Source organism: Puma concolor, chromosome A2 (genome assembly GCF_028749965.1).
Source record: "Puma concolor isolate L17-30 chromosome A2, mPumCon1.1.hap2, whole genome shotgun sequence".
Classification (NCBI taxonomy): domain Eukaryota; kingdom Metazoa; phylum Chordata; class Mammalia; order Carnivora; family Felidae; genus Puma; species Puma concolor.
The window spans coordinates 37,931,509-37,957,175 of NC_141668.1; the positions used below are offsets into that span (position 1 = coordinate 37,931,509).

A 25,667-nucleotide genomic window follows, 5' to 3' on the forward strand; every position below is an offset into this window, starting at 1 on the left:
TAGTTTTTCTTAAAGATGCAACAGCAATCAATCCTGAGCATTCTTTTGACATTTTTCAGAATGCCTTTATACCTAACCTATAATAATGGAAGTCATTCCCATAATACGCAGACAATACTCCTTGCCGCTGTGCTTCCTGTGTGTGATAATTTTTCAGCGACACTCTTTCAGATCAGATTTGTTAGACCACCTTATTCACCTGGCCTGCCTGCTTTGAGCTGCTTTTTCAATGGAGCCCCATGAAATTCACAGGTTATTATAGCAAAACTACATTATGTGAATGAAGTCAAGATCACAAGTGTAACATTAAACTATTATACCGAAAAAAGAATATTTTCACTGATAGGGAAATCAGATTAAACCATGCTTAGCTGAAGATGCATATACATTGAAAATGTAGGGGCGCCTGGGTGACTCAGTCGGTTAAGCGTCCGACTTCAGCTCAGGTCAAGATCTCACGGTCCGTGAGTTCGAGCCCCGCGTCGGGCTCTGGGCTGATGGCTCAGAGCCTGGAGCCTACTTCCGATTCTGTGTCTCCCTCTCTCTCTGCCCCTCCCCCGTTCATGCTCTGTCTCTCTCTGTCTCAAAAATAAAAACGTTAAAAAAAATTAAAAAAAAAGAAAATGTACGTGAAACCATAAAATATGTCCTTTATATGTTATTTACAATGAGTTATTCGTGTATGATATAAAACACTTAATAGTACTTACCCCTATTTAAAAGATACTGTTTTTGGGGCGCCTGGGTGGCGCAGTCGGTTAAGTGTCCGACTTCAACCAGGTCACGTTCTCACGGTCCGTGAGTTCGAGCCCCGCGTCGGGCTCTGGGCTGATGGCTCAGAGCCTGGAGCCTGTTTCCGATTCTGTGTCTCCCTCTCTCTCTGCCCCTCGCCCGTTCATGCTCTGTCTCTCTCTGTCCCAAAAATAAATAAACGTTGAAAAAAAAAATTAAAAAAAAAATAAAAGATACTGTTTTTTTAATTATTTCTTTGCTTGAAACTTCAAGAATCACATTTGTTTCACCTGCAACCATGTGACACTGAAGTACATAATTAATAACTTTCCAAAGAGCACCATAACAATCACTTTGAGAGTTAATGCCTAAACCCAGAGAAAAAGATAGAAAAAAAAGTATTAAATTTCTATCTGGTTTGTTTTCTACTAGATTACCTTAACTTCAGGAGAGATCTGCAAGAGGGCTAACTGACAATGACCCTATATAACAATGGGGTACCACATGTTTGTCACATATGTTTTTCATGCAGCTTTGCCACTTGAAAAAAAAATGACTTCCTCCTTAGGTATTAAATGATAAATTCTCCAAACATCATAAGACAAAGTACTTTTTATGAGTAGGACAATAATTCCTCTGAATGGTTACGTAAGTGTACAAATCGAAAGGGACTTCAAAAATATTGGTTGCAGAATGCAGAGCCAATAGTCTTTACACAATAAGAAAAACATTTTAAAGATTTTTGCAAGTTCTAGTTTCCTTGCCCCAAGAACAATTAAAACGTTTGAGAAAGCAAGGACAATAAACAAGGAGCAGTATGTGCAATAAAGAAATACATTTTAGAAGCTAGAACATGGTTCCATTTCTGCCTGAAAGAATTCATTCTGGCTGAATAATCAGGAATTTGCAACTTAAAAGGGACAATTCTGTTGTGATCCATTTGTTGATTTTTGGTTTTGGTTTTTGACTATGTGTGATCAGAAGCATTAAGTTTTACCTGGAACCACAAATCACTGCAAAAGTAATGCATAGCCAAGCACATCATAGTTTGAAAGGTGGCTACTAGTGCTTCCCAGATCAATGACTGATGAGAAAAAAGAATTCTCACTAGCATTTCAACACACCTAATATGCCTAGAATGACTTGGATGATTCTCTCTGTACTATTTCTATAACTTAAAAAAAAATCTCCCTTGAGTTCTTGCTCAAGTGTTAATTAGTTGCCAAGAATTAACCATTCCAACTATTCTCCATAGTAATGAACAGTTTTTGAACAACTGTAAGTTGATTTGCTCTTTAGGAAAACTTCCAAATTTGAAAATTAACTAAAAATTCATTAAGGGTATACCTTTTATATTTTCATACACAGGACTCTTTTAATCCAAATAAATAAAAAGATCTCAACTGATCTTCCTTTTGAAAGGATCAGATTTCCCATAAGAATATCCCAAAATGATAAAAGATGGCTCAGGAAGGGCACAAGCCTATTCACCTCTATTTCAGTGTCCCTCCTAGTTTCTCTGTTTCCCTCTATTTATCTGCTCTGTTTTCATTTAACTACCCAAGTTCTTCATAAGCCTCTTATCCCCTATTTCTTACCCTGTGTTAGATCAGATACCTCAGGTGACAGCCATGAGCATCCCTGAAGGATCATATAAACTTCTGCACATACATAGTTTTAGGAGTTCATTGGCCTTACTAAATGTAACCAATGAGTCCCTCTTACTATATCCCATAATAGGTATAGGCCTTTGGATTCAATTATCTATAGTAAGAGACATCTTCTGTGTCTCAATTCAAGATTTTGATCAAGAGGCAGCTCCATCCAGTTCTTCTTTTCAAACCATATCCTTAAAATTCAAGATTTTGAGCAACTTCATAGATTACTCCATAGGTCAGGAGTTCACCTCTAGCTCAACAAACTATCCCACAGTGTAGGGTCACATGGTACTCTACCAGTTCAGCAAGGGCAGTGGTAGGGATTTTTCAAAATGGGGGGAGCAGGGAGTAGAGTGGGCACTACTGGCATCTAACAGATATTATACAAAGACTTAAAAGTTACATAAATTTTTATTGCATACAAAGGAACACAGAATAATGAGGTTATAAAACATGGCAATAAAATAAACACTCATGAATTCACCATCTAACTTAAGAAATGGAATAGTACAAATAAAATAGAAAATGCTTCTTGATCTCATTTTCTAGCCTCCTTATCTCAAATTGTGTCTTAATCCATCTTCCTTAATAAGGCATCAATTAACAAGACCTAATACCAAGTCTAATAACTACTGCATTTTGAAGCAGTAGAGAATATAAACATAGTGAGATATATATACCAACTATAATGTGATATGAAAACATCTCTGATTTATAATGTTGACAAAGTCATAAGTACTGCTAATATTACCATGATTTATTACTTTCATTCATAATTAAATAATAAATGTCAGAGTATAAAAATAAAGATTTTTTTTCTATAGGAATTCTGTATCTAGCCCCAGGTTAAGAACATGTGCTCAAGGGGTGCCTGGGTGGCTCAGTCGCTTAAGTGTCCAACTCTTAGTTTTGGCCCAGGTCATGATCTCATGGTTTCATGAGCTCAAGCCCTGCGTCTGGCATGCTGACAATATGGAGCCTGCTTGGGATTCTGTCTCCCTCTCTCTCTCTGCCCCTCCCCAACTTGCGCTGTCTCTGTCTCTCTCAAAATAAATAAATAAACTTAAAAAAAAAAAAAAAAAAAAAGAACATGTGCTCTAGATAGAGCAGAACTAGTAAAATACCAGCTGATAAAAAGAATTTAATCCAGAGATTTGACTTCTTTGGACACCAGAATGTACCAGTGTTGAAAAGGAAGTACATTTCTTATGCCTCTAAGTGGGTCCTTCAGACTCCAGTAATAAGCACACCACTCCCTATTTCATAGGATGCCTTCTCTACTGAGCCCCCTATATTTCATATATGAGGTGTGAGAGTCCTGCTCCAGAACAATTTTATAGTATTCTAGAAGGAAAGGGTGTCCGGTTATAACAGAAGGGAGGCAGCCTGACAAAAGCAAGTAAACACACATAGAGTAATGTTAAAAGGCTGAGTAGAAGTTCAAAATGCTATTGATTAAAGAGACAAATGGTCTTTCCTATGTCAATTCGTTAACAGAAATAAATTATAAACAAAAAATTTTAAGCGTTTTAACTTAAAATAGCACAGACAACTTTAGAAAACATTGAACATGTAAGTCTATTATATCAACATTACAAATCTTTTACAATTTGTCCGTATTTATTTAAATGATGGCAGTCATTATATACATAACTTTCATATTTTACTTTTATCACTTATATTTTATATTTCTCACTTGTATTTATTACAAAGAATAATAAATGGAAAATCAGAAACAAAAGGGAACTAAAACTTCTATAAAGTTAAGAAAATAAAGCCATTGGCTGAACTCAGTTACATTTCCTGAAAGAAACCATGCAAAGAGTTAAAACCCACTCTCCCTTTGTGCCCAAGGCTGTCACCAACCATTAAAAATATGGTCCACTGGTTGTCCTACAAGCAGTAGGTATTTATTTATAATACAAGGAGGTATTTATTTCAAATTAGGGTTTGATTCTAATAATGGTAATAGAAACAAACATTTTTTAAGATAACGGAAATAAAAACAATACTGGAAATTATATTGAAAAATATCCACAACCTCAATTACATTGGAGGGAGCCAAATATTTATTTAGTATCTACTCTAGATCAAACTATTACAAACTTATGATCGAATAAACTCTACCATACTGCTGTTAAGTAACAGAGTTGGGATTATATTTATATGTTATGTTGGGGTCCATTCATCTGACTCTAACATCACTTAAGATCAGAATGCTTTACTTTAATAACTATAGGTAATGGAGAAAGAAAAACAAGATACAGTCCTGTACTAAGTCCATTATACTATAGATAGAGAACAGTCATATACACAGATCCTTTCAATGTATGCTCAAGTTGCTATGGGAACAAAGAACTTCCATATGGTTCTCCAAAGTCCTCTTTCTCTACATTATGTTGCCATTCACCAGAGAATATGCCTGCTAATGTATGCACTACAGTCTACAAAGAATAAAAATAATTATGCTTCAATCATAAGGTTCCTCCAGAAGGTGCTATTCTTCTTAAGATGATACCAGTAGTGATACAAAATGGAAGATATATACATTTTCATTTATCCTATGGTCATGACTAAATTCAATCAAATTTCTAATAAACTTGGAAATCTCAGCCATGTTAGAACTATAACACATTTGCTAATTATTTTCCTATATTGTAGTAATCACCTAATGGTCTCTCTTCAATCATGACAGATGTAATTTTCAAAACTGCACTTGATTACATAAAGACATAATCTTTTTTGACATATCTTCATATAGATTGTTTCCAAGACAGATGTCACATATGGAATCCCAAGTAACTTATATTCTAGGTATGATGTCTGATATTGTTATAAATATACGTATTTCCATCTTTAATTTAAAGATGTTCTACCTTTGCTTTTTCCCATTATAAAGTCTCCAGATAGTTTGCCCTTTTCTTGTTGCAGTATACCAAATGGTATTTTAATTGATTTTGTTTGGTATGTGTAATTTAAAAAAAAGAAAAATGTACTGGCATTTGTTGCAAATTGTCTTTGATCTGAGCATGGTATCAGTTTCTTTGTTCTAGCATGGCACCGAATTAAATTGAATGATTCAGAAAGCATTACAATAGGGATAAATTTTTACATACTTTTATTATAAATAGGAATAAATTGTGATATACCAATAGGAGAGATTGCCTAGCCAATGCATTTTTCAATTAACTAAGAACTATCTTTTAATTAGTATTTCCCTAGTTTTCACCTAATGTTCTTTTTCTATTCCAGGATACCACACAATATTTTGCTGTCATCTCTCCTTAGGTTGCTCTTGGCTGTGACACTTTCTCTGGCTTTCCTTGTTTTTGATGAACTTGACAGTTTTGAAAAGTACTGGTCAGGTAATATCTAGAATTTCCTTCAAGTGAAATCGCTCTGATCATTTTCTTATGATTAGATTTAGATTATGGGTTTTACAGAAGACTGCAGAAGTAAAATGCCATTCTCACTACATTAAAGCAAGGGTACATACTATCAACATGACTTATCATTGTTGATTTTTAACCTTAACCTCGGGCTGAGATAGTAGATTGTCAAGTTTCTACTCTATAAAGTTACTCTTTTTCCTTCTTTTCACTTTGGAAGAAAGTTATTATCTACAGCTCATATTTAAGCCGTGGGCGGTCATGTGACACCTACTTGAGGGTGGAGTATCTACACAATTATTTGGAATTCCACACAGAGATGTCTCTATTCCTTCCCCTTTTAAAATTTTATTCAATCATTAATTTATATCAGGGTGCACCTATGAATGCAGATGCGATTTTTATGTCATAGTTTCCACAGAAAAGAGTGATTTGAAGTTTAAAAGTAAATTATCCTTTAAAACACAAACTGATACCAATAACGAATTCAATTTTTAAAAATACTGAAAGAAAATTTTGAGGAAAATGTAAATCTACTAACTCAGAAGAAAATATCTTGCTACAATTTAACATTTATAAAATATAATAAGAAAGTGAAAAGATATAACATGCATAGCCTAAAGTGGAGATTTAAAAATTATCTGGCAAATACTGAGAACAAACATGATTGCAGAGGGGAGGTGGGTTGAGGGATGGGTGAAAGAGGTAAAGGAGATTAAGAGTACACTTATCATGACTTCTAGGGAAGATGTCAGAGTACGAGGCTCCTAGACTCACCTCCTCCCCAAGTGACACCTAAAACAACATGCATATCAGAATAAATAAACCAGAAAACGACCTGAATACTGATATAACAGATTCCACACAGCTAAATGTAGAGAAGAGGCTACATTGAACGGGGGAGGAAGAGTGGAGATCCAGGGGAGGTCAAACTGCCCTCTGACCACTGGAGAAAGGGACACTGCAGCAGGCATGGAGAGAAGATAGGATCAAGTCCCACACAAGACACCCCAGGCACAAGGGACTCACACTGGGAAGATGAAACCCCATAACATTCTGCTTGGAAAAACAGAGGGGTCTAACTTTGTGAGTTCTTACAATCTGTGGGTCTTAAAACCTGGAACTTTTATATTTTGTTGTTGTTCTTTTCCCCCCTTATTCATTGTTTTTATTTAAATTCAAGTTAGTTAGCATACAGTGTAGTATTGGTTTGAGGAAGAGATACCAGTGATTCATCACTTCCATATGTTCATCCAAACAAGTGCTCTCCTTAATGCCTGTCACCCATTTAGCCCATCCTCCCACCCAACACCCCTCCAGAAACCCTCAGTTTGTTCTCTGTATTTAAAAGTCTCTTATGGTTTGCCTCCCTCTCTGTTTCCATATTAATTTTCCACACCTTCTCCTATGTTTATCTATTGTGTTTCTTAAATTCCACATGAGTGAAATCATATTTGTCTTTTCTGTGACTGACTTATTTCACTTAACATAATACAGTCTAGTTTCATCCATGTTGTTGGAAATGGCAATATTTCATACTTTTTGATTGCTGAGTAATATTCTAGTGTGTGTGTGTGTGTGTGTGTGTGTGTGTGTGTATCTCACATCTTCTGTATCCATTCATCAGTTAGTTGGTGGAAATGCAAACCAGTGCTGCCACTCTGGAGAACAGTATGGAGGTTCCTCAAAAAATTTAAAATAGAGCTACCCTACAACCCAGCAATTGTGCTACTAGGTATTTATCCAAGGGATACAGAAATGCTGATTTGAAGGGGCATATGCATCCCAATGTTTATAGCAGTGTTATCAACAATAGTCAAATTATGGAAAGAACACCTGGAACTTTTCCAATAAGTAGCTGGGCTCTGGGAGAGCCAGAGAGCAATGGGAAACTGAGTCCCTGCTCCAAAAAGGAAAGCACAACAAACAGCCTTGCTGAGCAGAGAAGCAGCAGATGGAAAAACATCTAGGGTATCCTGGAAGGTGATTTCTTTACTAATGTGAAAGTGTGTGCTGGAGGGGCTAGGATCTTTGGAATCTTTGGCAGGGACCCTTCAACCCCATAATCTTCTACAGACCAAACCCTCCATCTTGGCAGGGGTTTTCCAGGACAGTGGCAGGTTCCCTCCACCAGCAGAATGGTACGGACCTTGTTGTCCACCATTCACACAGCCCCTCCTTATTCCTGCAGAAATGCCCCTTCCAACATGACCTTGGCAGGAGGCAACCCAAAGTAGCACCACGAGCCTGGAAGAGAGCAAGCAGCCCTGATAGGGGCCATTACCACTCCAAAATGACTCCTGCCCCAGGAAGAGAAGAAGGTAACCACATACACCAGTCAGACTGTGGCCCCAACCACCAATGATAGTTTCTCAGAGGACATCACTGGGAAAGTACCCTTCAGTTACCTGCAGTATTACTGCAGCTCTGGCAAATGCGTGATATGACTAAACTCAAGCCCAAAGCAGCCTCAGACTGACCCCACGTGCAATAGGCAAAAAGAGCCATTGCAGATGACTGGACTGAAAGCAAACAGGTCTCAGCCACAACAGCAGGCCACAAGCAACACACATAGGAGATACCTCTGAAGCACCACGTTCTGGTGACCAGGGGACGTTGCACTACAGGGAAGTACATAAAACCACTACTTTTCTGCATAAAACCTGACCCCACGTGCAATAGGCAAAAAGAGCCATTGCAGATGACTGGACTGAAAGCAAACAGGTCTCAGCCACAACAGCAGGCCACAAGCAACACACATAGGAGATACCTCTGAAGCACCACGTTCTGGTGACCAGGGGACGTTGCACTACAGGGAAGTACATAAAACCACTACTTTTCTGCATAAAACCACTACTTTCAAGAGCAGGAAATATAGATGGCATCCTAACACAAAGAAACAGGCATATGGAGTTGGACAAAATGAGTTCATAGATGAATATGTCCCAAATGAAAGAAGAGGACAAAATCACAGCAAGAAAGGAAACTGAAATGGAGATAAACAATATGCCAGATAGAGAATTTAAATTAATAGTCATAAAAATACTCACTGGACTTGAAAAGAAAGTGGAGTCTCAATAATGTGATAGAAAATACAAAACAGATCCAATCAGAGATAAAGAATTCACTGAATGAAATTAAATATACACTACAGGAAATAAACAGTAGACCAGGGGAAGCAGAAGAACAGATCAGCAGCATAGAGGACAGAGTAATGGAAAGCAATCAAGGTCAACAGGAGAAAGAAAAACGAATAATAAAAAATGAAGAGTAAGGGAACTCAGTGACACCACCAAATGTAATAACATTCACATTATAGCAACTCTACAAGGAGAAAACATTAAAAAGAAGGAAGAAAATTTATTTAAAGAAATAAGAGCTGAAAATTTCCCAAATCTAGGGAAGGAAACAGAAATACATATCCAGGGGGCAGAGAGAGCCCCCAACAAAATCAACCCAAGGGGGTCCACACCATGACACATAGTATTAAAATGGCAAAAACGTAAGGATAAAAAAAGAATCTTAAAAGTAGCAAGAGAAAATACAACAGTTACATACAAGGGAAATCCTATAAGGCTTTTAGCTGATTTTCAGCAGAAACTATGCAGGCCAGAAGGAATGGCATAATATATTCAAGGGGCAGAAAGAAAAAAAAAAAACCTGCAACCAAGAAGATTCTATCCAGTAAGGTCATCATTCAAAATAGAAGGACAGATAAAGAGTTTCCCAGACAAAGGTTAAAAGAATTCATCAACACTAAACCAGCCTTATAAGAAATGTTAAAGAGTACTTTGAGTGGAATAGAAAGACCATAAGTAGGAATAAGCAAAATAGGAAACACAAAAGCAGTGATATTAAACATAACTAAAAAATCCATGAAGAGATTCAAAAATAGTATGATGTAAAGCGTAACACTATATACCTAAAATGAAGCAGGGGGTAAAGAACAGGTTTAAACTTAAGCAACCATCAACTTAACATAGACTGCTATATGCAGAAGCTTGATAGACAAACCTAATAGTAACCACAAATCAAAAACCAGTAATAGGGTCACCTGGCTGGCTCAGTCAGAGCATGGGATTTGGATCTAAGGATCATGAGTTCAAGACCCACGTTGGGCATAGAGCTTACTTAAACAAACAAACAAATAAACAAACAAAAAACAGTAATAGATATGCAAAAAATAAAGATAAAGGAATCCAACCAAGTTCTAGGATCACTAAAGAAATTCAGCAAATTATAAGAGAAGACAGCAACAGAAAAAAGGAATAGCGGAAAACTACTAAAACAACCATAAAACAAGTAACAAAATGGCAATAAGTACATACCTATCCATAATTATTTAGAATGTAAAATGAACTAAACACTCCAATCAAAAGACATAGGGAGAAGGAATAGATAAAAAACAAAACCCATCATATGCTGTGTACAACAGACTCATGTCAGACATAAAGATACATGCAAATGGAAAGTAAAGGGATAGAAAAGCATTTATCATGAAAATGAAAGTAAAAAGAAAGCCAAGGTAGCAATAATTATACTGAACACAACAGACATTAAAACAAAAGAGTGAAAGAGCCTGGGTGGCTCAGTCAGTTAAACGTCTGACTGTTGGCTTCACCTAACGGTGTGTGAGTTCAAGCCCCACATCGGGCCCTGTGCTGACAGCTTGGAGCCTGCTTGGAATCCTCTGTCTCTCCCTCTTTCTCTGTTCCTCCCTTGCTCTATCTCTCAAAATAAATAAATAAACTTAAAAAAATAAACACAGAGCAAAGACTGTAACCAGAGAAAAAGAAGAACACTATATAATCATTCAGAGAAAAATCCAACAAGATATAACAATTGTGAATATTTATGCACCCAACATGAAAGCACCAAATACATAAAGCAGCTGATAACTAACATAAAGAAAGTAATATATAGCAATAAAATAACAGTAGGGGACTTTAGCACCCCACTTACATCAACTGATAGATTACCCAAACAGAAAATCAACAAGGAAACAGTGGCTTTGAATGACACATTCGATAAGATGGATATGACAGATACATTCACAACATTCTATCCTACAATAGTGGAATAAACACTCTTTTCAAGTGCACATGGAACATTCTCCAAAACAGACAATATGTCACCCTAAAAAACAAGTCTCAATACATTCAAAAAGACTGAATTTTGCATCTTTTCTGACCACAATGCTATGAAAGTAGAAATCAGAAAAAAATCTGGAAGGAGCACAAATACATGGAAGTTAAAAAAGAAGCTACTAAACAATTAATGTGTCAACCATGAAATCAAAGAAGAAATTAAAAGTTACATGGAGACAAATGAAAATGAAAACACAATGATCCAAAATCTTTGAGATACAGCAAAAGCTATTCTAAGGGGAAATTTATAGCAATACAGGTCTACCTCATAAAGCAAGAAAAATCTCAAATAAACAACATAACCTTATACCTAAAGGAGTTAGAAAAAGAAGAACAAAACCCAAAAGGAGTAGATGGAAAGAAATAATAAAGATTAGAGCAGAAAAAAAAACAACAAAATAGAAACTAAACAAAAAACATGCACAAAACAGATCAATTAAACTAGGAGCTGATTCTTTGAAAAGACCAGCAAAATTGAAAACCTTTAGCCACTTAAAAAAAGAGAGAGAGAGAGAGAGTACTGAAAAAAATCACAAAGAAAAGAGGATGCAAAAACAACAGACAATACAAAAATATAAAGGATTACAGACAAATATTATGAAAAATTGTATACAACAAATTGGACAACCTAGAAAACAATGGATAAATTCCCAGAAACCTATAACTTCCCAAGACTAGATCAGGAAGAAATAGAAAATTTGATCAAACCAATTACCAGCAATGAAGTTGAATAAGTAATCAAAAAATAAATAAATAAATCAGTTTAAAAGCAAAAACAAAACAACTCCCAACAAACAAAAGTCCAGGACCAGATAGCTTCACAGGTGAATTCTACCAAACACTTAAGGAAGCGTTAATACCTATTCTTCCTAAACTATTCCAAAAAAATAGAAGAGGAAGGAAAACTTTCAAATTCATCCTGTGAGGCCAGCACTACCCTGATACTTAAACCAGATAAACACATTACAAAAAAAGAGAACTACAGGCCAACATATCTGATGAACATAGATGCAAAAATCCTCAAAAAAATACTAACAAACTGAATCCATTAATACATTAAAAAAATCATTCTCCAGGATCAAGCGGGAGTTATCCTGGGATGCAAGAATGGTTCAATATTCACAAATCAATCAACATCACACATCACATCAACGAGACAAAGGATCAAAACCACATGATCTTCTCAATAGATGCAGAAAAAGTGTGTGACAAAGTACAACACCCATTCATGATAAAAACCTTCAACAAAGTAGGTTGAGAGGGAACATACCTCAACATAATAAAGGCCAGCTATGAAAAACCCACAGATAACATCATACCTATGGTAAAAAACAGAGAGCTTTTCCCTTAAGACCAAGAACAAGACAAGGATGTCCACTCTCACCACTTTTATTCAACATAATACTGGAAGTCATAGCCACAGCAATCAGACTAAGAAAAAAAATCAGGCATTCAAATTGGTAAGGAAGAAGTAAAACTTTCACCATCTGCACATGACCTGACTACATATATAGAAAACCAGAAAGACTCCATGAAAAAACTACTAGAACTGATAAATTAACTCACTAAGTTCGCAGGATACAAAAATCAATGTACAGAAATCTGTTGCATTTCTATACACCAATAATGAAGCAGCAGAAAGAGAAATTAAGCAAACAGTACCATTTACAATTGCACCAAAATAATAAAATACCTATGAATAACTTAACCAAGGAGGTGAAAAACCTGTACTCTGAAAACTATAAAACAATGATAAAAGAAATTGAACATGACACAAATGGAAAGCTACTCCATGTTCATGGATTGGAAGAACCAATATTGTTAAAATGTTCATACTACTCAAAGCACTCTACAGATTCAAAGAAATCCCTAGCAAAATACCAACAGCATTTTTCACAGAAGTAAAAAAAATAACACTAATATTGGTATGGAACCACAAAAGACCCCAAAGAGCCAAAGCAATCTTAAAAAATAAGAACAAGGCTGGAGGTACCATACTCCCACATTTCAAGATATATTACAAAGCTGTAGTAATCAAACCAGTACGGAATTGACACACAAAAAAAACACAGAGATCAACAGAACATAATAGAAAACCCAGAAATAAACCCACAATTATATGGTCGATTAATCTTCAACAAAGGAGGAATGAATATACCATGGGAAAAAGTCTCTTCAACAAACGGTTCTGGGAAAACTGGACAGATACCTACAAAAGAATGAAACTGGACAACTTTCTTATACACAAAAATAAACTTAAAATGATTTAAAGACCTCAATGTGAGACCTGAAACCATAAAAATCCTAGAATAGAGCATAGTCAGTAATCTCTCTGATATAGGCCATGGTAACGCATTTCTAGATATGTCTCCTGAGGCAAGAAAAACAAAAGCAAAAATAAACTATTGGGACTACATCAAAATAAAAAGCTTCTGAACAGCAAAGGAAACAATGAACAAAACTAAAACACAACCTACTGAATGGGAGAAGATATTTGTAAATGATATGTCCAATAAGGGATAATATCAAAAATATATAAAGAATGTTTACAACTGAACACCAAAAGACCCCAAGTAATCCAATTAAAAATGGAGAGAAGACATGAACAGACATCTCTCTAAAGAAGACATACATATAGTTAATAGACACATGAAGAGATGCTTAACATTATTCACCATCAGGAAAATGCAAATCAAAACTACAGTGAGATTTCACCCTATACCTGACAGAATAGCTAAAATCAAAAACACAAGAAACAACAAGCGTTGGTGAGGATATGGAGATAAAGGAACCATTGTGCACTGTTGATGGTACGCAAACTGGTGAAGCCAGTGCAATGAACAGTATGGAGGTTCCTCAAAAAATTAAAAACAGAACTTTCCTACAATCCAGTAATCATACTACTGGTTATTTACCCTAAGAATACAAAAAAAAAAAAAAAAAAAAAAACAAAAACAAAAAACCACAACACTAATTCAAAAGGATATATGTACCTTTGTATATGTTTCTTACAGCATTACTTACAATAGTCAAATTATGGAAGAAACCCAAATGCCCATCAATAGATAAATGGATAAAGAAAATGTGATAGATATATACAAGGGAATATCATAAATCAGCCATAAAAAGGAATAAAATCTTGTCATCTGCAACAACTTGGATAGAGTATAATGCTAAGTGAAATAAGTCAGTGAGAGCCAAATACTATATGATTTCACTCATATGTGAAATTTAAGAAACAAAACAAATGAACAAAGGAAAAAAAGAGAAACAAAAAAATCAGACTCTGAAAATATGGAGAACAAACTGATTCTTACAAGAGGGAAGATGGGTGGGTGCGATGGGTGAAATAAGTGAAGGGCTTTAAATTACACCTATCATGATGAGCACCAAGTAATGTGTAGAATTGTTTAATCACTATATTGTACAGTTGAAGTTCACAGAACAACACTGTATGTTAAACTTAAATTTAAGAGGAGGAACCGGAAGATGGCAGGTAGGAGGACGCTGGGCTCACCACGCATCCTGCTGATCACTTAAATTCCACCTACACCTGCCTAACTAACCCAGAAAACCACCAGAAACTATCAGAACAGAGTCTCCAGAGCCAAGCGCAGATGAGAGGCCCACGGAAGTGGAGGAGGAAGAGAGAGGGAAAGGTGCTGAAGGTGTACTTGAAGAAATAATAGCTGAGAACTTCCCTGAACTGGGGAAGGAAAAAGGCATTGAAATCCAAGAGGCACAGAGAACTCCCTTAAGATGTAACTTGAATCGATCTTCTGCATGCCATTTCATAGTGAAACTGGCAAAATAAAAGGATAAAGAGAAAATTCTGAAAGCAGCAAGGGGTAAACGTGCCCTAACTTATAAAGGGAGACCTATAAGACTCGTGACTATTCTCTCTTTTGAAACTTGGCAGGCCAGAAAGAATTGGCACGAGATCTTCAATGCATTGAACAGAAAAAATATGCAGCCGAGAATCCTTTATCCAGCAAGTCTGTCATTTGGAATAGAAGGAGAGATAAAGGTCTTCCCAAACAAACAAAAACTGAAGGAATTTGTCACCACTAAACCAGCCCTACAAGAGATCCTAAGGGGGATCCTGTGAGACAAAGTACCAGAGACATCACTATAAGCATAAAACATACAGACATCACAATGACTCTAAACCCGTATCTTTCTATAATAACACTGAATGTAAATGGATTAAATGCGCCAACCAAAAGACATAGGGTATCAAAATGGATAAAAAGAACAAGACCCATCTATTTGCTGTCTACAAGAGACTCATTTGAGATCTGAGGACACCTTTAGATTGAGAGTGAGGGGATGGAGAACTATTTATCATGCTACTGGAAGCCAAAAGAAAGCTGGAGTAGCCATACTTATATCAGACAAACCAGACTTTAAATTAAAGGCTGTAACAAGAGATGAAGAAGGGCATTATATAATAATTACAGGGTGTATCCATCAGGAAGAGCTAACAATTATAAATGTCTATGCATCAAATATGGAAGCCGCCAAAATATAAAACAATTACTCACAAACATAAGCAACCTTATTGATAGGAATGTGGTAATTGCAGGGGACTTTAACAATCCACTTACAGAAATGGATAGATCATCTAGACACATGGTCAATAAAGAAACAAGGGCCCTGAATGACACATTGGATCAGATGGCCTTGACAGATATATTTAGAACTCTGCATCCCAAAGCAACAGAATATACTTTCTTCTCGGGTGCACATGGAACATTCTCCAAGATAGATCATATACTGGGTCACAAAACAGCCCTTCATAAGTATACAAGAATTGAAATTATACCATGCATACTTTCAGACCACAATGCCATGAAGCTTGAAATCAACCAAAGAAAAAGTCTGGAAAACCTCCAAAAGCATGGAGGTTAAAGAACACCCTACTAAAGAATGAGTGGGTCAACAGACAATTAGAGAAGAAATTTAAAAATATATGGAAACAAACGAAAATGAAAATACAACAATCCAAACGCTTTGGGACACAGAGAAGGCAGTCCTGAGAGGAAAATACATTGCAATCCAGGCCTATCTCAAAAAACAAGAAAAATCCCAAATACAAAATCTAACAGCACACCTAAAGGAAATAGAAGCAGAACAGCAAAGGTAGCCTAAACCCAGCAGAAGAAGAGAAATAATAAAGATCAGAGCAGAAATAAACAGTATAGAATCTAAAAAAACTGTAGAGCAGATCAACGAAACCAAGAGTTGGTTTTTTGAAAAAATAAACAAAATTGACAAACCTCTAGCCAGGCTTCTCAAAAAGAAAAGGGAGATGACCCAAATAGATAAAATCATGAATGAAAATGGAATTATGACAACCAATCCCTCAGAAATACAAGCAATTATCAGGGAATACTATGAAAAATTATATGCCAACAAATTGGACAACCTGGAAGAAATGGACAAATTCCTAAACACCCACACGCTTCCAAAACTCAATCAGGAGGAAATAGAAAGCTTGAACAGACCCATAACCAGCGAAGAAACTGAATCGGTTATCAAAAATCTCCCAACAAATAAGAGTCCAGGACCAGATGGCTTCCCAGGGGAGTTCTACCAGACGTTTACAGCAGAGATAATACCTATCCTTCTCAAGCTATTCCAAGAAATAGAAAGGGAAGGAAAACTTCCAGACTCATTCTATGAAGCCAGTATTACTTTGATTCCTAAACCAGACAGAGACCCAGTAAAAAAAGAGAACTACAGGCCAATATCCCTGATGAATAAGGATGCAAAAATTCTCAATAAGATACTAGCAAATCGAATTCAACAGCATATAAAAAGAAGTATTCACCGTGATCAAGTGGGATTCATTCCTGGGATGCAGGGCTGGTTCAACATTCGCCAATCAATCAACGTGATACATCACATTAATAAAAGAAAAGATAAGAACCATATGATCCTGTCAATTGATGCAGAAAAGGCCTTTGACAAAAATCCAGCACACTTTCTTAATAAAAACCCTTGAGAAAGTTGGGATAGAAGGAACATACTTAAACATCATAAAAGCCATTTATGAAAAGCCCACAGCTAACATCATCCTCAATGGGGAAAAACTGAGAGCTTTTTCCCTGAGATCAGGAACACGACAGGGATGCCCACTCTCACCGCTGTTGTTTAACATAGTGTTGGAAGTTCTAGCATCAGCAATCAGACAACAAAAGGAAATCAAAGGCATCAAAATTGGCAAAGATGAAGTCAAGCTTTCGCTTTTTGCAGATGACATGATATTATACATGGAAAATCCGATAGACTCCACCAAAAGTCTACTAGAACTGATACATGAATTCAGCAAAGTTGCAGGATACAAAATCAATGTACAGAAATCAGTTGCATTCTTATACACTAATAATGAAGCAACAGAAAGACAAATAAAGAAACTGATCCCATTCACAATTGCACCAAGAAGCATAAAATACCTAGGAATAAATCTAACCAAAGATGTAAAAGATCTGTATGCTGAAAACTATAGAAAGCTTATGAAGGTAATTGAAGAAGATATAAAGAAATGGAAAGACATTCCCTGATCATGGATTGGAAGAATAAATATTGTCAAAATGTCAATACTACCCAAAGCTATCTACACATCCAATGCAATCCCAATCAAAATTGCACCAGCATTCTTCTTGAAGCTAGAACAAGCAATTCTAAAATTCATATGGAACCACAAAAGGCCCCGAATAGCCAAAGTAATTTTGAAGAAGAAGACCAAAGCAGGAGGCATCACAATCCCAGACTTTAGCCTCTACTACAAAGCTGTCATCATCAAGACAGCATGGTATTGGCACAAAAACAGACACATAGACCAATGGAATAGAATAGAAACCCCAGAACTAGACCCACAAACGTATGGCCAACTCATCTTTGACAAAGCAGGAAAGAACATCCAATGGAAAAAAGACAGTCTCTTTAACAAAGGGTGCTGGGAGAACTGGACAGCAACATGCAGAAGGTTGAAACTAGACCACTTTCTCACACCATTCACAAAAATAAACTCAAAATGGATAAAGGACCTGAATATGAGGCAGGAAACCATCAAAACCCTAGAGGAGAAAGCAGGAAAAGACCTCTCTGACCTCAGCCGTAGCAATCTCTTACTCGACACATCCCCAAAGGCAAGGGAATTAAAAGCAAAAATGAATTACTGGGACCTTATGAAGATAACAAGCTTCTGCACAGCAAAAGGAACAACCAACAAAACTAAAAGGCAACCAACGGAATGGGAAAAGATATTTGCAAATGACATATCGGACAAAGGGCTAGTATCCAAAATCTATAAAGAGCTCACCAAACTCCACACCTGAAAAACAAATAACCCAGTGAAGAAATGGGCAGAAAACATGAAGAGACACTTCTCTAAAGAAGACATCCGGATGGCCAACAGGCACATGAAAAGATGCTCAACGTCGCTCATCATCAGGGAAATACAAATCAAAACCACACTCAGATATCACCTCACGCCAGTCAGAGTCGCCACAATGAACAAATCAGGAGACTATAGATGCTGGAGAGGATGTGGAGAAACGGGAACCCTCTTGCACTGTTGGTGGGAATGAAAACTGGTGCAGCCGCTCTGGAAAACAGTGTGGAAGTTCCTCAAAAAATGAAAAATAGACCTACCCTATGACCCAGCAATAGCACTGCTAGGAATTTACCCAAGGGATACAGGAGTGCTGATGCACAGGGGCACTTGTACCCCAATGTTTATAGCAGCACTCTCAGCAATAGCCAATTTGTGGAAAGAGCCTAAATGTCCATCAACTGATGAATGGATAAAGAAATTGTGGTTTATATACACAATGGAGTACTACATGGCAATGAGAAAGAACGAAATATGGCCCTTTGTAGCAACGTGGATGGAACTGGAGAGTGTGATGCTAAGTGAAATAAGCCATACAGAGAAAGACAGATACCATATGGTTTCACTCTTATGTGGATCCTGAGAAACTTAAGAGAAACCCATGGGGGAGGGGAAGAAAAAAAAAAAAAAAAAGAGGTTAGAGTGGGAGAGAGCCAAAGCATAAGAGACTCTTAAAAACTGAGAACAAACTGAGGGTTGATGGGGGGTGGGAGGGAGGGGAGGGTGGGTGATGGGTATTGAGGAGGGCACCTGTTGGGATGAGCACTGGGTGTTGTATGGAAACCAATTTGACAATAAATTTCATATACTGGAAAAAAAAAGGACAAAAAGGCAAATAAATACCTATAAATTAAAAAATATATATCTGTCAAATCCAATCAGTAAGAAAAGCACATGATTCAAGGGTCAGAATGAAGGTTTAAGCCTGCTTTTGCCTATTTATTGATCAAGTTAATTTATTAACTGTTAATTATAACAATTATTTGTACAGAGTGCAATAGTCCTAATTCTACCTCATCATATTCAAATACAACAAAACGTCACTGAATCAGAAAAGAATACATCAAACAATACGTACACGAAAAAAATCTTAGAAAACTCTAAAGTATTGTGATATTATTTATTTCAAATACAGCTGATAAAGTACAAATGCATATTATGGTGTAAAATGACATAAATTAATGCAAAATTACAAATGCCACTTGTTCCAAATTACATAATCATGTATCCTAAAAGAGAAATATCTTAAAAAATAGAAAAGAGAATATTAATTGCTTCACTTAGAATGTGAAATTACATTGAAGGCATAATTAGACTGTTGACCTTTCTTTTAAGCTACAAATGTTAGCCTAGTTCTCTTTTATAATCAAAATACCAAAATTTTGAGAAGAGAGACATAATCTCTATTTTCCTGCTAAATAAAATAGCATGTTGAAATCAAATTAGAGATAGGGTATCTTTTTTAATGAAGAGACATGTGAATGACTAAAATGTGCCCAAAACTTAGGATTTATACTTTACTATACATGAGAGTGACAGTTTGCTTGCTTCTATTTTAATTAATTTAAATCAAGTATTACTAGAATACTATCTACTTCCACAACCACTTGAGGAGAAATATGCCAATGTAAACCTCAAAAGCAATATTGAGTCTCTGTGAATACTAGATGCTATACATTACTCCAGCACTTTTTGCCCTCAATACACTTGTTCGCCAATACCACAGCATAAAATGGATCCCTTCTCCAGATCCTCAAATTCTCCATCGGCCTCCATCCATGAAAATGCTAATTAGGATTTTATACCCAAATGTCTTCAAGTTACCCTATCTGAAAAGCTAAATTTTTTTTCTTACCCAAGATCTTGAGGACACCACCACTCGGGTCTTTTCTCACAAAGCTTAAACCAAAAATTGGCCTAAATATCCTTTTCTATGTCCATCCTGTTAGGCATCATCATACCTTTGTCTCTCCAAAACTCTGACTCTCCAAAACCTACCACTCAAATGGCAAGGGGAGAGAAAAGAAGTGTAGAAAAGTCTTTCTTCCTACCTCCCTTTCTTCTTTCCTTCCTTCCAACCTTCCTTCCTTCCTACCTAAGTCTCACTCTTAATGTTTTTTTTCCTCTTGGTCCTCACTTTTGTCCCACTTGAACTCCAAGATGAAGATAATTTTTTCAAATGGGAAGAACCATTTCTCAAACATGGTAAAAACTGTTTAAGAAGGTCTATCGCCTTAGCCATGAAAAAAAAATCACTTTAAAAAAGATCCACAAAATGTCTAGCTTCCACAAATGTAACTTCCTAGTGTATCTTCCAAGATAAGATGATTGCACACTAAATTAAATATCTTACTAGAGCAGGGCTCTTGTGTGATGTCTACCAAAAAGGATTTCTTGGTTCAAAGTTTATCTGTGGTACTCCCAGATAGTATATAGGAGAATGTTAGTTTTTCTATTCCTTAAATCAACAAATATTTTATATTTAACAAGAAAAATAACCAATAATTTAAAAATAAGATTCTTTTGATATAGTTTTGAATTCTAAATAATTTTTGGAGGAGACAATTTCCTATGGGAATGTGCATGTAATATAGGTCTAGTGAGATATAAAACATTTATAGTAATTTATGCAATTATGATGAGTATATAATATGTTATGTACTTTGAAGAAACAATATGGAATTCTATGATGTAGCGATAACAGAGAAGGAAGGAATTACATTTACAACTCATTCAACTATGGCATAAGTATAAATTAAAAAGAAAGTCTTGACCATGTCTCTATTTTAACCTATTAGAAATTATGATCTGATTTGTCAAAATACCATCATTATTGACCTTCACTTTAGCATTACCCTATGACTCAGCAATTGCACTACTAGGTATTTACCCAAAGGATACAAAAATGCTGATTTGAAGGAGTACATGTACCCCAAGGTTTACAGCAGCACTATTGACAACAGCAAATTATGGAAAGAGCCCAAATGTCCATCGAATGATGAATGGATAAAGATATGGTATATATATGCAATGGAATATTACTCAGAATTCAAAAAGAATGAAATCTTGTCATTTGCAACAACGTGGATGGGACGAGAATGTATTATGCTAAGTGGAATAAGTCAGTCAGAGAAAGACAAATTTTAAATGATTTCATTCATATGTGGAATTTAAGAAACAAAACAGATGAACATAGGGAAAAGGAAGGAAAAATAAGATGGAAACAGAGAGAGAAGCAAACAATAAGAGACTCTTAATTAAACACAGAGAATAAACTGAGGGTTACTGGAGGTGCATTGGGTGGGAGGATGGGCTAAATGGGTGATAAGCATTAAGGAGGGCACTTGTTGGGATGAGCACTGTGTGTTATATGTAAGTGATAAATCACTAAATTCTACTCCTGAAGTCATTATTACCCTATATGTTAACTAACATGGGTTTAAATTAAAAATTATATGGAAAAAAAATTTTTTTAACTTTAAAAAACTGCTAAAAAATTAAAATTGTGCAGTCTCGAGTGCTTGGGTGGCTCACTCAGTTGAGTATCTGACTCTCGATCTCAATTCAGGTCACAATCTCATGGTTCGTGGGATTGAGCCCCGCGTCAAGCTCTACACTGACAGCATGGAACCTGCTTGGGATTCTTTCTCGCTCTCTCTCCCCCTCTCCCTCTCTCTCTTCCCCTTTCCCACTCTCCCACTCTCACTCTCTCCAAATAAATAAATAAACTTTAAAAAAATAGTGCAGGCTCATCTAAGCATTATTAATACTTAATAAAAAGGAGGTCTGTACTGTGTTCACCACTGCATCCTATAAACATACTCAAAGCAAAGCTATTAAACCTTTCTTTTATTATTAACAGTGACTGACAATTATTTTTTATCTTCTTGCTTGTTGTTTACCAAATTAGATCTTAAAACATGGCATATCTTTACTCATTCAAATATATTTTCCAGTAAATGTATATTTAATGTGAAAATTATTTCCATTATTTTTAGTTTCCTCAGTTTAAATTCTGCCTTTTTCTTTGAAGAACATGCAACTCCCTTTTAGTATTAATCTGTTTAAAGGATTATCCTCCCACACGTTTACTAATAAAATCATCTGTAAGTTTCTTCCAGCTTCTCTCTAAACTAAAGCTGCATCTACACTAACAAAATTGCTTAACTGAGTTGGCCGGTTGGAATAATTTGGTGTTATGTCTTTAGTAACCCAACCAGTCAGTTTATAATTCATAGGTAGGGGCTTAAGCAGAAATATGAATTTTGTGCCTACATATATAAAAAGAAAAAGAGAATTGAGGCAACATGATTTTTACCCCAACAATACAGTTATAAGGGAAATACTGAGTTATTCAAGTAGAGATCTCTTTTATTTTAATTCAAAAGAGACACCTAAAATTATCTTAGTATATCTTTAAGAAAGTTCCACAAGTATGAAAGATATGGAATTAACGACTCCTAAAGGGAGCTGTTTTTCTTCACCATGCTTTCAAATCTAAAACATGATGAATTAGCAGATGTTAAGACTATATATATATGATCAAAGAAACAATATAACATGATGTCTTTCTAATACTTGCAATGTGAAACACAAAACATAAAAAAAAATCTGTATCAGCCATTTTAAAAGTACTTCTTATTGAAAATAGCAAATCAACTTTCTCCAGTTAAAACCTTGAACTTGAGATCAAACCAAATGGTCTGAGAAATAAAATATGCTTTAATATTCTATTAGATTTTAAAAAATTTTTTTAACGTTTATTCATTGAAAGACAGAGAGAGACAGAGCTTGAGTGGGAGAGGGGCAAAGGGAGAGGTAGACATAGAATCCAAAGCAAGCTCCAGGCTCTGAGCTGACAGCACAGAGCTCGACCACAGAGCTCAAACTCACGGACCATGAGACCATAACCTGAGCCCAAATTGGACATTAACCAACTGAGCCACCCAAGCAACCCAATATTCTATTAGTTTTAAGTCAAAACAAAAAGTATGTATCAGAAATAAGAAAAAAAAAAAAAACAACTCTGTACTTTTAGGATTAAATGAACATTTTCAAATTTTGCACTGAATTAAAACTTAGATATAATATATTCAAAGGAGTTTAGATTTTTCATTTAAATTCATCCTGTTTGAATGCAGCCTTACTTCTCTGCATATCTTTTTTCTTCCCCGTGAATGAGTTGGTTGGAATGCCACATCCATTCTGATTAGCCAGCAGATAAGTAATATGAAAACTGATTTAAAGTCTCTACCACTAGAGATGTCAAAACAGATGTTACTTTCCTACCGGATGACAGCACTGGGCCTGAGATGTCAAACATAATTAAAAATTTTATTTTCAAATGTACTCCACAGTTTATACATACTAAAAGTATGTCTTACCTTTTGAACTTGTAGAGTGCTGTGCTCTGCAAAATGGGAGAGGCTTTATTTTAGTTTAGACTCCATTTGGGAGTGAAATCATTTCATCAATCAGTACCCAGAGGTTTCCTTCAGGATTTGGCATGAAAAGACTGGCATTTCATTAAAATGTGCTGACAACTGAAAGAGCGATTCTAGCAGGACTGATTTCTCTCACCCTCCTATCTATGACTATCAAGGTTTGCTCCTAGATTATCCAAATCAGAGAATAAATTAAGGAGTCTTTCTTTTTTATGATGATATTGCTCATTTCATTCTTTGAAAGAGTAGAGGGTCAGAAGTTGCATGTTACTTAGTCATATTTATTTATTATTAACTAAGTTTCTCCCAAAGTCTTTCCCTTGGCAAAAGAAATAATAAAATGCCGGGGGGCGGCGGGACGAGTCCCTTTGCCTTTTTTATGATATGCACTCAAAACAGATTAAAAGTTCAGAACTCACCATATACTTCAGAGAATATCATGTCCATCGAGGGAAAATACACAATTCCAAAAGCATGGCTGCTCCAAAGAAGGTCCTTTGCTTCCACATCCCTGCATGTTATCTGAGGAGCCTTGACCTACCCACAACCATAGCCAAGTACCTTATATTCACCTTTGAAGTGTAAATGGTTATTCACGTGTTTATCTCCTCTACTACAGATTAAGTCTCCTGAGGGCAAGGAAAGTGTCATATTCATGTGGTTATCAACTACAGAGGATTCAAGATGCCATGTGTAGATGACTTTCAGTATATTTTTTGAATCAATTTAGTTGGAGAGTGAAAAACCCAACATGGAACATCTACCTTCTAAAGACCAGAGCAGTGCAGCATTGTACATGTGTAGCAGATTGGGCACTCAGCTGCTTGATTTTGAATCACAGCCCCACCATTTACTAGCTATGTGAGTTAGGCTCATCACTGAGCCTCTGTTTCTCCATATGTAGCATGGTTATTGTGAGGATTAAACGAGATGATACATATATCATCAGAACAGTGCCTGGCACATGGATAGGCACTCAATAAATATGAACTACCACTATCACCTTCCTTTAAGGTGTCAGTGATGTGATAACTTATTGAAAGACTCATTGCTGTAATGTTAGTGATTAGGAGTTAGTGACACCTGTGCCCCCTAAGTATATGCATAAATGCTTGTTAACTTCAACAGATCTCCAGGTAGTGGAATTTCAGGCAGTGATTACTGAGTTTAGGAATTTGGAGTTACCTGCTGAAAATCTGAGTGATGCAGAAACTTTCATCATTCTGGATTATAGAGATTTGCTACTGTTTGTAAGGGGTTCAGGCAAATTTTCTTCTAGCTGCTTCTCAAAAACTGACCTCAGAAATGTTCATTTGATACTAGCTCCTGTAGAACCCTTGTTCCTTCTTTAGACATGCATACTGATGTTTCCTCTAACCCTAATTATTACCAGAGGATTTAGGGTGTTTCTTAGTAGTAAACCAGATTCCAACTAGTCTTTTTCCTGATTTTACAGAAATTACTTCTTGGAGTCCACTGTTATATATGTGTCCTGCTGGTTTCTGATGCTCCTTAGCTATTAAGGGAGTTTTCCTCTATTCTTAGGTTACTAAGAGTTTTTATTAGAAGTAGACCTTGAATATTATCAAGTGCTATTTTGGATGGCTATCAAACTAATTATGCCTTCACCTCTTATTAGAGTGTATTGCAGTAGTAGACTTCCTAATATTGAGCCACACGTGCATTAATAGCATGAAGGGTCTTGGTAATGGCGTATATTCCAATATACTACTGTGTTCTATTCGATAACACCTTAAGATTTTTCACATTAATATTCCCAAGTGAAATTAGAACCAGGCCTAGTTTTCTTTTTTTGGATTATCATAGTCAAATAAATATAACTACCAATATTATGATGATTTTTAAAAACACATCAGAAGGTTTTTTTCTTCCACAAT

The 25,667-nt window shown here is 36.0% G+C and overlaps 1 long non-coding RNA gene across 5 annotated transcripts in view; it reads right to left on the minus strand.

Moving 5' to 3' along the window:
- The window catches only part of LOC147583103 (uncharacterized), a 623,699-nt gene that overhangs the window by 466,662 nt on the left and 131,370 nt on the right, over window positions 1-25,667 (minus strand). The gene's annotated exons all lie outside the window — the stretch shown is intronic.